At 43.1% G+C, this 16,376-nt stretch overlaps 1 protein-coding gene across 3 annotated transcripts in view; it reads right to left on the reverse strand.

The window, feature by feature from the left end:
* LOC148540743 (ferric reductase 1-like) overlaps positions 1-16,376 on the reverse strand; it is a 211,477-nt gene that overhangs the window by 73,443 nt on the left and 121,658 nt on the right. The gene's annotated exons all lie outside the window — the stretch shown is intronic.

Raw genomic sequence — 16,376 nt, forward strand, 5'->3', positions numbered from 1 at the left:
TACATGGGACAGCAATGGGTGCAGCACGTATGAAAATGTATTTCTGTGATGGTGGGAGAAATAACACATCTTCAATGAAGCTAATGAGAGATTCACATGCCATATTACTACATGGCAACGCTATATTAACAATGTGTTCATAATCTGGCATGAAACGGAAACAGAACTACAGCAATTCATCAACACTCTCAACCAGAATGACCTAAACCTAAAATAGACACAGAACATCAGTAGAAAAATGATAAACTTCTTGGAACTTAATATCATCATTGGTGAGAATGGTTTAATTATGACTGAGCTATATAGGAAGGAAACTGCTACTAATAGCGTTCTACATCATGATAGCTCACACTTCCCTTCTACTGTGAGAAATATCCCCAAAGGGGAATTTCTAAGACTGTGGAGAAAGTGCTCTCAACTACAAACATAGAAAGAAAAAAGTGTGGAGCTATCCGAAAGACTCAGGACCAGACGCTATGGTAAACAGTCTATTAAATATGCACAACATATGTCTATTAAATATACAAATATGTCGACAATGGAGAGGGATACCCTACTATTTGAAGGTAAAAGGAAGGATTCTGGCAAGAATCAGGTACACTTCATGGTAATTTCTATCAAGAATGGCGCCAACTACAAGAGATTGTGAACAAAGATTGGCATATCCTCCTAATGGATCCGGTCCCTGAAAAATTCACTTGACCAGTGTGTAGCTTTTAGTTGGCAGAGATCAGCCAATTTACAGGACAATCTAACCAACAGTCACTTCAATACCAATCCTAGAAAACCTAGTAAGGTTACAGGTACCTTCCCATGTGGGAACTGTAGAGCGTGCAAGTACATGATAAAGAAGGACAAGATAACTGATAGATTCAACAAAACTTTCATAATCAGGCAATTTTTCAACTGCAATGCTATGAGTGTAATATATAGTTTGGTATGTCCCTGCATCAAAAAATATGTATGCATGACCACAGGACCTTCAAACAAAGACTATTGGAACATGTCAGTAATATAAGAAATGCTTCAACCGACACTCTCAAAATTAAGAAACTGACATCAGTGGCAAGACATTTCCTAAAGAAACATGGAGGGTCACCACAGAACCTTAGAGGATTTGGCCTGGAACATGTCAGGCTAAGCATCAGAGGAGGGGACCTGACCAAACTACTACTGCATAAGGAGAGCGAATCGACTTTTAGACTAAATACTGTAAACCCCTTTGGTCTTAATGAATATATTAACTATTCTGTTTTTTTTGTGACTCAGATTTCATTCATTTTAATTAGTTCTATTTTTCTTAATCCTTCTTTCATACCCTCAATATAGTTACCTTTGATTATTAAATTTAGGTAATCAATGATCACTACCTATATATCATATGATTATAATATACTACCTGTTGTTTTTTATTTATCATGGATATGCCGAAATCTTATGGTACGCATTTGTACATTAACTTGTACTGTATATACTGTGTGTGTACATATATATATATATATATATATATATATATATATATGTACATATATATGTATATTTATATTTTCTCATGCAGCCTTGTACAATACATCTTTCTCATGAATGTTATATGTGCAATATTACTATGCATATTTAGCCTATTAATATTTTTTGAAACAAATACTATTAATAACTTCAAATACCATTAACTTTGATTTATAATGTACATATATACAATTCTTCCTGATCATCACTAAATGATCATCAATCATTGGGCATTATATGACGTCAGCTGCTATTTTATCACCTTATTCATTTCTACCTTTTCATTTAATTAATACACAATATTGATTTAACCTTTAATGGTTGACACAGAAATACACTGATCTTTATATAGACACTATCACCATACACAATAATACTATATATGATAAATCACTGCCTTTCACCTCACAACGCTCCTTAACATACCTATTTCCAGCACTTACGTCATCTCATTATATACCTCCTATTCTAGATTGCTGATCCCCTTAAGAAGTCCCCAAACAATATAGAGGGACAAAACGCATTGGGAAGTACAACCTACAACCAACTCTAAGCTACTTCACAGATAAGCTGATTATTGTTCTTATTTCTGTACAAGTCTTTATTGTATATTATTAAAGTGTATGTCTATATTTTTTATACCACACGATTGGAGGCTTGTATTTTCTTTATATCCTCTCATATGTATTAACTTCCACCGCATGATGTGACCAGCTGCAGAGGTCTATATGTACCTGATCCTGAGTGATAATCTCTGGTACGAGAATAGCACTATCTGTTTCCAATTAGGTGCTGGGAATATTTTACTAAGCACGTGTGGAGTGCGTTTTATTATTCTTTATACATTACTGGTGATCTTATTTTTTATTTTTTTGTTGTGTTGTGTATCACACGTTTTCTTCTCTGCATGAGAGCACATACATAGATATATATCAGTACTATACTATGTTTATTCTTGTTTTTTTCTATACATTGTATTATCGAGGAAATACTACATGAAAATCCCTCAGATGTGCCTTTGAGGACGTCTGGAAATCCACAGAAAAAACTGCAAACACGTTTTGAAATTTTTACACCAAAAAAGGGTTTGTTCTATAAGACATTGCACTGAAGGCGCTATTGAATATTTCTTGATGGATATGTGAATATACCATCATTTGGAAGAATAGAGCTGCCACCTGTAAGAGGGAGTGTGTGACTATATCACTTTTTTGTATTTCTTTTGTCTTTTTTTGTATTTGCTTTTTCTTTTTTTCGTTCCACTATTGAAATTTTTCTTCATTTATGCAATCAAACACACAATTTGTATGAGTTTATTGTGCCACTTACACCTATTTTGTTATGCCTCCTATTCTATATTTATATATATCCCTCACTAGTAATCTTATCGCACGTGATAGCCTCACATAACCATATCTATGTATTATAGTAACATCCCGTCCCAGGCTGATTATATAATAACTAACATGCTGATACTGTGTTCTTACCTGTTCAATGCACACTTTCTTTATAATGATACCGCGACTCTACGTATGTATATTAATATCGGTTCACATTTTTTTTAAGTATTCAATTAATGGGTAATTTAGGTAATGACCACAAGAATTATTAATTATTTATTAACTATAGGCTCACGCATGCAATTTATACTCATCCAATTTGGAGGACCTTCTATTATTATCAGTTATTATTATCAATAGACATGATCACCATGGGCCAAATGTAATAGGGTGAGAGTTTAGAAAAGTGAGAGTTTCTGACACTTTTTAAACTTTGCCAATGTAATAGAGTCCAAAAACAAAGTAACAGAGCGAACTTGCATGTTTTTTTAGACTTAAAAAACTCTCACGATTTAAAATCTCATTCAGATTTTTTCCCATTTTGAAGATAAAACTCAACCAATGTGAGAGTTTACTGCTAAACTCTCACATTTTCTAAACTCTCACCCTATTACATTTGGCCCCATATGTCAGTATTTCCCTGCTTTCATATACTGGATCCTTCATTTACCTCCCCTCTTTATAGTTATTAGGTCAGTATCTCCCTGCTTTCATATAATTGATCTTATATTTAACTCCCTTTTATTCCCTTTTTTATATATTTATTATGAAATATCCCTTGATTTTTGTATTCCCATAATCTATTTTCTTATCAATCCACTGCTTATCCATATGCAGTAATTATAAACTATGATAAGCTTTGCAGCTGATTTAATGAATATATGCATTAATTCTGACTTTGAATGTATGATCTAAGGCATGCTAAACCTGCTCATATTTGTTCCGCCCATCTATGCTTATGATAGGCTAACCAGGGCTGTAACTAGGGTAGTGTGGCCTGTGCCATGGCACAGAGCACCGCAGGGCAGGGGGTGCTGTTTGGGCCTGTCAGTTTTCTGTTTATTATCATTCTCATTGTAACTTCCTCTTATTTCATCCCTTCCCATCTCTTCCCTGGCCCTTTCCCATGAGGCCGTTCCTCTTTTATAGGTGCGTTATCTCCTTATTTATAAAACGGGGAGGGAACCAATGCTCTTTTTGGTACAGGGCACAAAAAAGTCTACTTACGCTCTGAGGCTAACTAACCACATGCTCTAATATGATTGGCCACTAGAATACTTAAACCCAGCCAGCCTCATGATGTCATAGAGCTCAACTGATGAAGCCACTACACTGGTGAAACGCGCGTCTTACGGTGGTCCTCGGTGCGCACACAAGGACTCCATCCTGAGACACACTGCCACCATGACGCATAACTTACCATCAGGTATACTTTTTTTCAGGGACTCGCTGCCCACCTCATCAATGTTCCCACTGCACTGTCCTCTCGACATCAGTGGGGTGCGAGTGAAGTATATTGGTTAGCTCATTCCCTCTATCTTCCTTCAGGTGGGTACACGGGTATGGATGTATGTTCACTGGATATACAGTGAAGACAGACCCAATATTTGGGCTGCAGCATTTACCCACACCCTAACCTGACCCTTTATCTACTCTGATACTATTTTAGGCACTCTCACTCTCTCACTTTATTATTTTAACTAGTGAGCCTGCATTGTAGAACAGACTCACACTATTTGAAGTGGGAGAACAGCAGATGCCCCTGTACTTATCATACCCTCATAGTATATGTGGTGGATCTGCTCATTTCTCATTCATTACATCGTACATGAGATATAGCAGCCACCTATCCCCTTATTATTAGTGAGTGGTATCTTATATCTAATCTCTCTATTAGCTCAAATACCTGAATAATACTTACTTAACATCAATTCCTCTGCTATAAACTGAACATACAGCATGTTGTCTATTAATATGTACTGACAATCCTATTACATCCAAGAAAGTATATACTGCTTTTGATTTGTGTTTAATCCACCAACTAATACACACGTACCAACTTTTGGATTACTGATATATATCATGCTGATATTAATGTGAAATTGCACTGGATTGGCATTTTTGATTGATTGGTGTGTATTTGCATTTCTTCTTACAAAGTCTTGGTATGACATTTTATGACTGCTATATGTAACTACATCCAGAAGCGTATATTGATTGGTGTGCAGTCGCATTACTTCTTCCAAACTCTTAGTCTGACATGTATGATTGCTATATGTAATTTTACTCATATATAGTCAAAATATATTGAATTGACCACTATACAGCAGAGTATAATGGTGGTTTGCTATATTACAGCTTGTGTGTGTCCAAATTAGGAGTGTGCACCGGCCACTTTTCGTGTTTTGTGTTTTGGTTTTGGATCTGGATCTTTCTTCGTGTTTTGGATCTGGATTGGTTTTGCCAATACCACCCTTCCGTGTTTTGGGTTCTGGGTTATGTGTATTGGATCTGTATTTTTTTTAAAAAAAGCATAAAAACAGCTAAAATCACAGAATTTGTGGGTTTCTCTGCTCCTATGCTATTATTAGCCTCAATAACCTTAATTTCCACTCATTTCCAGTCTATTCTGAACACCTCACACCTCACAATAGTGTTTTAATGTCCAAAAGGTTGCACCGAGGTAGCTGGATGACTATGCTAAGTGACACGAGTGGGCGGCACAAACACGTGGCACATCTAGGAGTGACACTGCAGTGGCAGACAGGATGGCAGTTTGAAAAACTAGGCCCCAAACAGTACATAATGCAAAGAAAAAAAAGAGGCGCAAGATGGAATTGTCCTTGGGCCCTCCCACCCACCCTTATGTTGTATAAACAGGACATGCACACTTTAACAAACCAAATATTTCAGCGCCAGGGTCTGCCACACGACTGTGGCTGAAATGATTGGTTCGTTTGGGCCCCCACAAAACAAGCTGGCAATTAATCTGTCCCTTCACATTCTGGGTCTATGGAGGCAAGATGTCGTCCTCATCCTCCTCCTCCTCCACCAATTCCTCACCCTCTTCAGTGTTGTGTACATACTCATCCTCACAGAGTATTAATTCGTCCCCGCTGGAATCCACCACCACAGGTCCCTCTGTACGTTCTGGAGGCTGTTCTCCCTGGAAGAGTTGATCATTCATTTTTATGAACATCATCTTCTTCACATTTTGTGGAAGCAACCTCCTATGCCTTTCGCTGACAAGGTTCCCGGCTGCACTAAACACTCTTTCGGAGTACACACTGGAGGGGGGGCAACTCAGGTAAAATAGAGCCAGTTTGTACAGGGGCCTCCAAATTGCCTCTTTTTCCTGCCAGTACAGGTACGGACTGTCTGACATGCCTACTTGGATGCTGTTACTGATGTAATCCTCTACCATTCTGTCAATGGAGACAGTATCATATGCAGTGACAGCAGACATGTCAGAAATTGTTGCCAGGTCCTTCAGTCCGGAACAGATGTCCAAACTTGGTCCTGCCTGCCCTGCATTATCGCCAGCGGGTTGCTTAGGATACCTAAAATTTTTCCTGGCAGCCCCAGTTGCGGGAGAAAATGAAGAAGGAGCTGTTGACTTGTCACATTCCGCTTCAGCTGACAGTGTTTTCACCAGCAGGTCTTTGCACCTCTGCAGGCTTGTGTCGGATGGAAAGAGAGACACCACATAGGCTTTAAACCTAGGATTGAGTACGGTGGCCAAAATATAGTGGTCTAATTTCAACAGATTGACCACCCTGGAATCCTGGCAAAGCGAATGAAGGGCTTCATCCACAAGTCCCACATGCCGAGCGGAATCGCTCCGTCTTAGCTCCTCCTTCACTTTCTCCAGCTGCTTCTGCAAAAGCCTGATGAGGGGAATGACCTGATTCAAGCTGGCAGTGTCTGAACTGAATTCACGTGTGGCAAGTTCGAAGGGCTGGAGAACCTTGCACAACACGGAAATCATTCTCCACTGTGCTTGAGTCAGGTGCATACCCCTTCCTTTGCCTATGTCATAGGTGGATGTATAGGCTTGAATGGCCTTTTGCTGCTCCTCCATCCTCTGAAGCATATAGAGGGTTGAGTTCCACCGCATCACAACCTCTTGCTTCAGGTGATGGCAGGGCAGGTTCAAGAGTGTTTGCTGGCACTCCAGTCTTCGGCACGCAGTCGCTGAATGGCGAAAGTGGCCTGAAATTTTTCGGGCCACCCAAAGCGTCTCCTGCATGCCCCTGTCGCTTTCAGAAAATTCTGCACCACCAAGTTTATTGTGTGAGCAAAACATGGGACGTGCTGGAATTTGCCCAGATGTAATGCCCGCACAATATTGGTGGCATTGTCAGATATCACAAATCCCCAGGAGAGTATAAGTGGGGTAAGCCACTGGGCGATGATTTCCCTCAGTTTCTCTAAAAAGGTTGTCGGCGGTGTACCTCTTACTGAAACTGGTGATACACAGCATAGCCTGCCTTGGAACGAGCTGGCATTCTGAGATGCTGCTACTGGTGATGCTGCTGTTGTTGCTGCATAAGGTGATACATCTACCCAGTGGGCTGTCACAGTCATATAGTCCTTAGTCTGCCCTGTTCCACTTGTCCACATGTCCATGGTTAAGTGGACATTGGGTACAACCGCATTTTTCAGGACACTGAGGACACTTTTTCTGACGTTTCTGTACAGTGTCGGTATCGCCTGCCCAAGTGAAGTGGAATCTAGATGGGATTTGGAATCGGGGACACACTACCTCCATCAATTGTCTAAATCCCACTGCACTAATGGCGGATACCGGACGCACGTCTAACACCAACATAGCAGTCAAGGCCTCAGTTATATGTTCAGGATGACTGCTGTCGTACTTCATCCTCCTCGCTAAGGACTGTTGGAGGGTCAATTGTTTAGTAAAAGTAGAGGTGTTCCTACTTCCTCTCTGGGATGATGAATGACTCCCAGCAGCAACAGCAGCAGTGGCAGCAGTAGGCGTAGCAATGCAGGATCCTCCAGAGGAATCCCGGATAGGAGAGTCAGTCATGCCAGTGACATGGCCTGCAGGACTACTTCCGATCCTGACTAAGGAGGAAATTGATGAGGAGGGAGTTGCAGGCGCTTGGATACAACAGGACAAAGGGATTTTGGTGTCCCTGGACTGCTTATGGTCTTAGCCAAAGTTTCTGAACGTGACAGTAGCTTTTTATGAATGCGCTGCAGGTGACGTATAAGGGAGGATGTTCCTAGGTGGTTAATGTCCCTACCCCTACTTATTTCACCTTTACATATGGTACATATGGCAAGACAGTTGTTGTCCGGATTTGGATAGAAATATTGCAAGACCAAAGAGGTGGAATGTTTGGTCTTCTGCACAGGCATGACCGTGATGGGCTTTTTCATCCCACGGACAACAACTGTCTCCCCCGGAGCCTGATTTAAACAAACCACATCACCATCAGAATCCTCCTCGCCAACTTCCTCCTCAGCGCCAGCTACACCAGTATCCTCATCCTGTTGTACTTCAACAGTGACATCTTCAATTTGCATATCAGCAAGTGGACTGTGGGTGCTCCTTTCAGCACTTGCAGAGGGCGTGCAAATGGTGGAAAGAGCCACCTCTTCCCATCCAGTGCTGGGAAGGTCAGGCATCGCAACCGCCACCACACTTGGACTCTCCTTGGGGATTTGTGATATCTTCTTAGAACGCACAGTTCATCGCTGTGCTTTTGCCAGCTTATCTCATTTGATTTTTTTAGCAGGATGAGGGCTTCCATCGTCATGTGAAGCTGAACCACTAGTCATGAACATAGGGAAAGACCTTAGCCGTTCCTTGCCACTCCGTGTCGTAAATAGTATATTGGCAAGTTTATGTTTCTCCTCAGATGATTTAAATGTTTTATTTAAGGTCATTTTCCTGAACTTTGTCATTTGGGATTGTATATGCCCTCTACTATGACATTGGGTATCGGCCTTGGCAGACAACGTTGATGGCATGTTATCGTCTATGTCATGACTAGTGGCAGCAGCTTCAGCACTAGGAGGAAGTGATTCTTGATCTTTCCCTATTTTATTTTTATTGGAGAACGTTTGGTCCTCCATTTATGTTATATTGATATATACGTGCGGCTAAGGTGCACACAAACACAGAAAATTATTTTTTATTATTGTTGGAGACTAGTGCACTTTGTGGGTTACACCACCCTTTAAGAGATGAGCCAGCCAGCCCTTTACTTATGGGACATAGGCGCATGCTTGGCGCTGCTCCTTTGTTGATGCACATGCAGCCACAGTGCACACAGTTCACAAACGCAGAAAATAATTTTTTATTTTGTTTGGAGTGCACTTTGGGGGTTACACCACCCTTTAACAGACAGACGCATGCTTGTCGCTGCTGCTTTGATGATGCAGGTGCGGCTATAGCCCACACAATTCACAAAGACAGAAAAAAAAGAAGAATTTTTTATTTTCTGTGGAGCGCACTTTGGGGGTTACACCACCCTGTAACAAACAGATGTACGCTTGTCGCTGCTGCTTTGAGATTGCAGGTGTGGCTACAGCCCACAAAATTCACAAGGACAGAAAAAAAAGAAGAATTTTTTTTTTTTGTGGAGCGCACTTTGGGGTTACACCACCCTTTAACAGACAGACGCACGCTTGGCACTGCTGCTTTGAGGATGCACGTACAGTGCACACAATTCACAAACACAGGAGAAAATTTATTTTTTTGGAATGCACTTTGGGGGTTTACACCACCCTTTAAGAGATGAGCCAGCCGGCCTTTACTTATGGGACACAGGCGCACGCTTGGCACTGCTCCTTTGTTGATGCACGTGCAGCCACTGTGCACACAATTCACAAACACAGAAAACAATTTTTTATTTTGTTTGGAGTGCACTTTGGAGATTACAGCACCCTTTAATGGTCAAGCCAGCCGGCCCTTTACTTATGACACAGGCGCATGCTTGGCGCTACTTTGTAGATGCACGTGCAGCCACAGTGCACACAATTCACAAACACAGAAAATTATTTTTTATTTTGTTTGGAGTGCACTTTGGGGGTTACAGCACACTTTAATGGTCAAGCCAACTGGCCATTTACTTTATGACACAAGTGCACGCTTGGCGCTACTTTGTTGATGCACGTGCGGTCACAGTGCACACAATTCACAAACACAGAAAATATATATATTTTTTTTTTGGAGTGCACTTTGGGGGTTACAGCACCCTTTAATGGTAAAGCCAGCTGGCCGTTTACTTATGACACAGGCGCACGCTTGGCGCTACTTTGTTGATGCACGTGCGGCCACAGTGCACACAATTCACAAACACAGAAAATAATTTTTTATTTTGTTTGGAGTGCACTTTGGGGGTTACAGCACCCTTTAATGGTCAAGTCAGCTGGCCCATTACTTATGACACAGGCGAACGCTTGGCGCTACTTTGTTGATGCACGTGCGGCCACACTGCACACAATTCACAAACACAGAAAATTATTTTTTATTTTGTTTGGAGTGCACTTTGGGGGTTACAGCACACTTTAACGGTCAAGCCAGCCAACCCTTTACTTATGGAAGTTGCCTTACTAAATCTTATCCGGGTGTGGAAGTTGCCTTTTTCAAATCTTATCCAGGTGTGTGGGCGCTGCCGACTTAAATCGTCCACAGGTAAGTGAAAGTATCTTGATTGTCTTTCAACAGTTTAAATCCTTATTGAAAAGCGTAGGATTTTGTCTCAGAATGGGAGCCGCGCAAACAGTAGAGATGTTAGACAATGATGTGCTGCTAATGGAGGCGCCGATCGGATTGGCTCGTCGTATTATGCATACTAAGTACGGTACTTATGCAATAAGGTATTGTGATGTATGGTTTAAAATGATGATGAAGAGTGTTAGACGGTTTCCCCGAATTGGTTGTTTTGATAAAGATGTATTAGATAATGTCCGGGATCACATCAGTCTGATGCGCTCCCGAGAGAAAAAGGTTAAATATTATGAATGTTTAAAATTGTGGCAGCATGAAGGGGATGCGTGGCTTAAAAATGTGCAAGCAACGCAAACTAGCGTCGCGAGCGCATTGCCAGAAAATACATCCGCGACGCTAAATTGCAATACGGGCGAGCCGCAAAATGGCGTGCATGTGTGGCAAGGTGGCGTTGTGGAGAGTATTGCCAGCAGTTCACGCTCACCTCCCCCACCTTATGTGGATGGAGGTGCGAGTACAGTTTCCAAAAATACCCGTAAAAATGTAACAAGCAATTTGTACCCTCTCTTAAGCAACCATAAAGAAAATGTCTATGATGTGGATGATGAGCCTATTGTAATGTCTGCCATTCCCATGCTGTGCAAATGATAGATGCTGCATCACCACAATCACGGGTGGTGCCGCCATCTCCATCGGTAACAGCAAGGGAAGTGCTAACACCCTCTGCACCCGTAGAGGAAGTTGTTCATACCATACGTAGCAGCAGCAGATTAAACCCCCAGCCAGGTAACCAGGTCAAAGGTAGCAGCACTACCGGTCTTCATCCCATTCGGACGATAACTGTTCCGAAAGGAAATGCAGATGCAAACGGTGTAGTGCCCACGAGGGAAGTAGTAATGCATTGTCCTTGGACAAGAGCAGAACTAAATTCCATCATAAATGATTTCCCCGATCCCAAAAAGGAACTAGCCAAATGTCAAAGATTTTTGAGAAATTTGGGTAGTTCACATGAGCCCACTAATAAAGATTGGCGTGTGGTGTTAAGTGCCTGTCTACCACGCAATACCGACATGACAAAATTTATCACGGATTGTGTATTGGATGGTGACGTTCCCTTAACAGACCAACTAAACCAAGGTAACATTTCCCGCATTGTAACTCAATTGGGTATATATTTTCCAGTAGTAGTTAACTGGAAAAAAATTTTCACCATTAAGCAAAAGGAGAGTGAAACTGCAGAAGATTATTGCGATTGGGCTCTGCAGGCTACCACCCAGTACACTGGGATAGAAGATATTAAAGATAGCACTCACCACAGGGGAATGATAGTCACGGTACTCATGGACGGTCTGAAAGACGATTTAAAGACTCGGGTTCAGACCTCACAACCTGGCTGGAGGGGAGTCACAACAGATACACTCATAGAATCTGCCATAGAACATGATAAAAATATCACAAAGAAGAGAGAGACCCAGAGTGAAAAACTAATGGCTGTCAGTATCCAAGCTCTAGAAGGAATGACAATAACATCACAGCATGCTTGGCGCTACTTTGTTGATGCACGTGCAGCCACAGTGCGCACAATTCACAAACACAGAAAATAATTTTTTATTTTGTTTGGAGTGCACTTTGGGGGTTAAAGTACCCTTTAACGGTCAAGCCAGCTGGCCCTTTACTAATGACACAAGTGCACGCTTGGCGCTTCTTTGTTAATGCACGTGCGGCCACAGTGCACACAATTCACAAACACAGAAAATAATTTTTTGTTTTGTTTGGAGTGCACTTTGGGGTTCACAGCACCCTTTAATGGTCAAGCCAGCTGGCCCATTACTTATGACACAGGCACACGCTTGGCGCTACTTTGTTGATGCACGTGCGGCCATAGTGCACACAATTCACAAACACAGAAAATTATTTTTTATTTTGTTTGGAGTGCACTTTGGGGGTCATAGCACCCTTTAACGGCCAAGCCAGCCGGCCCTTTACTTATGACACAGGCGCACGCTTGGCGCTACTTTGTTGATGCACGTGCGGCCACAGTGCACACAATTCACAAACACAGAAAACAATTTTTTATTTTGTTTGGAGTGCACTTTGGGGGTTACCGCACACTTTAACTGTCAAGCCAGCCGACCCTTTACTTATGACACAGGCGCACGCTTGGCGCTACTTTGTTGATGCACGTGCGGCCACAGTGCGCACAATTCACAAACACAAAAAAATATGTTTTTTTATTTTTTTTGGAGTGCAGTTTGGGGGTTACAGCACCCTTTAACGTACAAGCCAGCCGGCCCTTGATTTATGACACAGGCGCACGCTTGGCGCTACTTTGTTGATTTGCATGTGCAGCTACTGCGCACACAATTCACAAACACAGAAAAAATAAAAACATTTTTGGAATGCACTTTGGGGGAGCAACCCTGATGCACAGATCTTCCCCTGGACAACACTACAGCACCCCTCTAGGACTACAGCCTTTATGGGACACTGCACAACACAGTCCAGCCAGCCCATATAGACTTTGGAGTGAACACAGCCCCTATGGACAACTGACTGCACAACACAGCCCAGTCAGCCCCTATGACAGCAGCACAACACAGCCCAGCCAGCCCCTATGGACAACACAGCCCAGTCAGCCCCTATGGACTGAGTGGACACAGCCCCTATGGACAACAGCAGCACAATACAGCCCAGCCAGCCCTAGCTCCCACCCTCCATCTTCACTGTCCACAGCCAGAGTGAGAAATGGTGCCGACGCGGTGACCTTTTATAGGATCCAAAACCCGCGAGATCCGGAAGGCGGAATGATGACGTTTTGCCTCGATTTCAGATCAGAGTCAGGCGGAAAAAGTCGAGCCTGACTCGAATAAGACTCGGATCGGGGGGGCTCGGGGGGGTTCGGCTTTCAGAAATTCGAACCCGCTCATCCCTAGTCCAACTTATATAAATTATATAAGGGTCCATATCCCTCTTATTAAATTTATTCTAGTTTAACAAATTTCACCTTTGACATTATTACATCTCAATTGCCTAATCTACCTAAGTGGTATACACCGATTGACCCCTTAGTTTTTATACTTGAGGCTGTTTATATGTGTAAGTTACATTTCCTTATTAATCAGGTAGAACTTGTGCCCCAAACAAAAAGAGAGTACTTTCTTTCTATACATTTATATACTTACCTTACTCTCATGGGTGCACCTCTACAGAAACTAAATTATATGGATATATAACTATCTTGATGCAATACACGATTGTGGAAGTATTTCTACCTGTAATGACTCAGGGCCGTAGCTAGGGTAGTGCGGCCGGTGCCATCGCACAGGGCACCACAGGTTAGGGGGCGCTGTTTGGGCCTGTGAAATGTCTGTTTATTATCATTCTCACTTGTAGCTTCCTCTTATTTCATCCCCAGAATCTACTGGCCTCCCCTATCTCTTCCCTGGCCCTTCCCCATGAGGCCATTCCCCTTTTTTGGGTGCATTATGTCCCTTTGAAAAATGAGGGGGGCGCCAATGCTCTTTCTGGCACAGGGCACCAAAAAGTCTAGTTACGGCTCTGTTATGACTCATATATATTATTGATGTAATTAGTGCCAGTGCATAGGGTTTTCCTCCACCCCTTCTTCTCCCATTTGATGATATTTATCTAACAAAGTCTTATGAAATGAACTCTGTCCGGTGGCATCGGTAGCCCATAGCTTGTTACAGCCCTTATATCTCCTCCTCTTCTGTCATTTATCTAGCACAGTCTATGAAATCATGACTGTTAGATGCTTTGGGCCACTTCTCCACATTATCTCTCTCCAAAACTTGATATACCTCCCTTCCAATCTTATTTGTTACTTGAAAAGGCGTTATTCTTTTTTCAGGACATAATATCATTGGCGGGATATACTATGCATTGCATTTTGGATGCGATAAAACCCGGGTGCATATGTTATGGCTTGGGAGTCCTTCTGTGCATGCGCTGGTTGGCACACTCAGCGTGGGGGACTCTAGGGCCTGTTAGATCCCTCTCAGGGAACATTGCAAAGAGAAGCACATAGGCTTCTATTAGACAATGTCAGGTGGCGATGCAGTTTATAGACCGGCAGACTAAATGCCGCCTGTCTATGTCCCAACAGGAGAAGCCCGACGGGGGACTTAAGATAGGCGTCGAAATACCAACGCCTATCTTAAGCCTGATGCCGGAACGCCGAAGGACGCCAGCCTGAATGAAGTAAGTCCAGGGTGCCCTAAGCATTAGCCTCGGGGAGGGAGGGTTTGGTTTAGGGAGTGTAGCAGGGTTAGGTTTTGGTGGTGAGATTAGGGTTAAGCACCCCTAGGCTGGAGGGTTAGAGTTAGGCACCCCCGGGGGTAGGTTAGATATAGGTTTAGGGTGCGGGAATGGGGGGCTAGGTATAGGCACACCAAGGGGGGACTTAGGGTTAGGCACCACCCTGAGAGTTTTGGGGTTAGGCACCCCTAAGGGAGGGTTAGGGTTAGGGGGGGAGAGGGGAGGGTTAGGGTACTTACCAGCCGGCGTCGGGATCTCCTCCTGTAGGGCTTCTCCTGTTGGGATTTGAACAAGCCGCCGTATTTCAAATCGATCCCCCCAGGTGGCCACAATTAAAAGTGTAGATGCGATTGTACAGTATGCCAGTCTCCATCTGTTGGCAATTACACAGACACACCCATACTTCACTACCTCACCAGGCACAAGTGGTTATAAATGTCAGAAACAAAACAAAACATAACTGCAAATGAATCGGCAAAATGAAATTATATATTTTATACTGTGCTTACTGGAATGGGTTTCAGTTCTCATCTGCCCAAACAGATGTGTCCTTATACACCTAGGGTAGGGGTAAATTTACTAAAGGTAGATTTTAATCAACATCGATGTTGTGTTTTAGTGGCTAAATCACAGATTTATTAACACTTAAAAATTGATATAAAAAATTGCCTTTTAGTAAATGTGTGATTTAGACAGTGAAACACAACATCTATGTTGTTCAATTTAGATTGATTTTTAATCGGTTTAAATCGACCTTTAGTAAATTTACCCCATATGGTGTGAGATGCCCGGCATGGTTGAGATGCAATTAGAGGAGTAGCTTACCATACTTTACTTAGAATTTTGCGTTTTATACACATTTCAGAATTAGTGAAAAGCCGCTCACAAGGCCTTATTCTGATTTGCAAAATTTACGCAATTTGTACTAGAGATGAGCGGTTCAGATTCTGTGGAATCCGAACCGCTCCGAACATAGGGGATCCGAGTCCACCCGAGTGCTGTTCGGGTGTTCCCCGCCTGACTCGGATCCCCGTTCGGGGCCGAACGGCGGACACCTGATGTTGGATTCTCGCTAAAGAATCCGACATCAGGGCTCCTATTGTGTAGGGCAGACCGCTGTGATAGCGGTCTGCCCTACACAGATACAAACACACAGCCGTCATTCGGCTCCCTCCTCAGCGCGTGGATGCAGAGCGGACGGTGCGGGAGCGGGGATTCAGGTAATTTTTTAATGTTTTTTATGTGTGTAAGGGCCGGGGGCACAACTACTTGGGGGGGCATACTACTCGGGGGGCCATTCTACTGGGGGGCACATACTACTGGGGGGCCATTTTACTGGGGGCCCTGCTATTGGGGGGGCATACTACTGGGGGGCATAATACTGGGGGGCATACTACTGGGGGGCCATACTACTGGGGGGCCATACTACTGGGGGGGGCCTGCTACTGGGCGGGGCATACTACTGGGGGGCCTGCTACTGGGGGGGTTTGCTACTTGGGGGGGCCTGCTACTGGGGGGCATAATACTGGGGGCCTGCCACTAGGGGG

Source organism: Taudactylus pleione, unplaced genomic scaffold (assembly GCF_031769625.1).
Source record: "Taudactylus pleione unplaced genomic scaffold, aTauple2 ptg000017l, whole genome shotgun sequence".
NCBI classification, from domain to species: domain Eukaryota; kingdom Metazoa; phylum Chordata; class Amphibia; order Anura; family Myobatrachidae; genus Taudactylus; species Taudactylus pleione.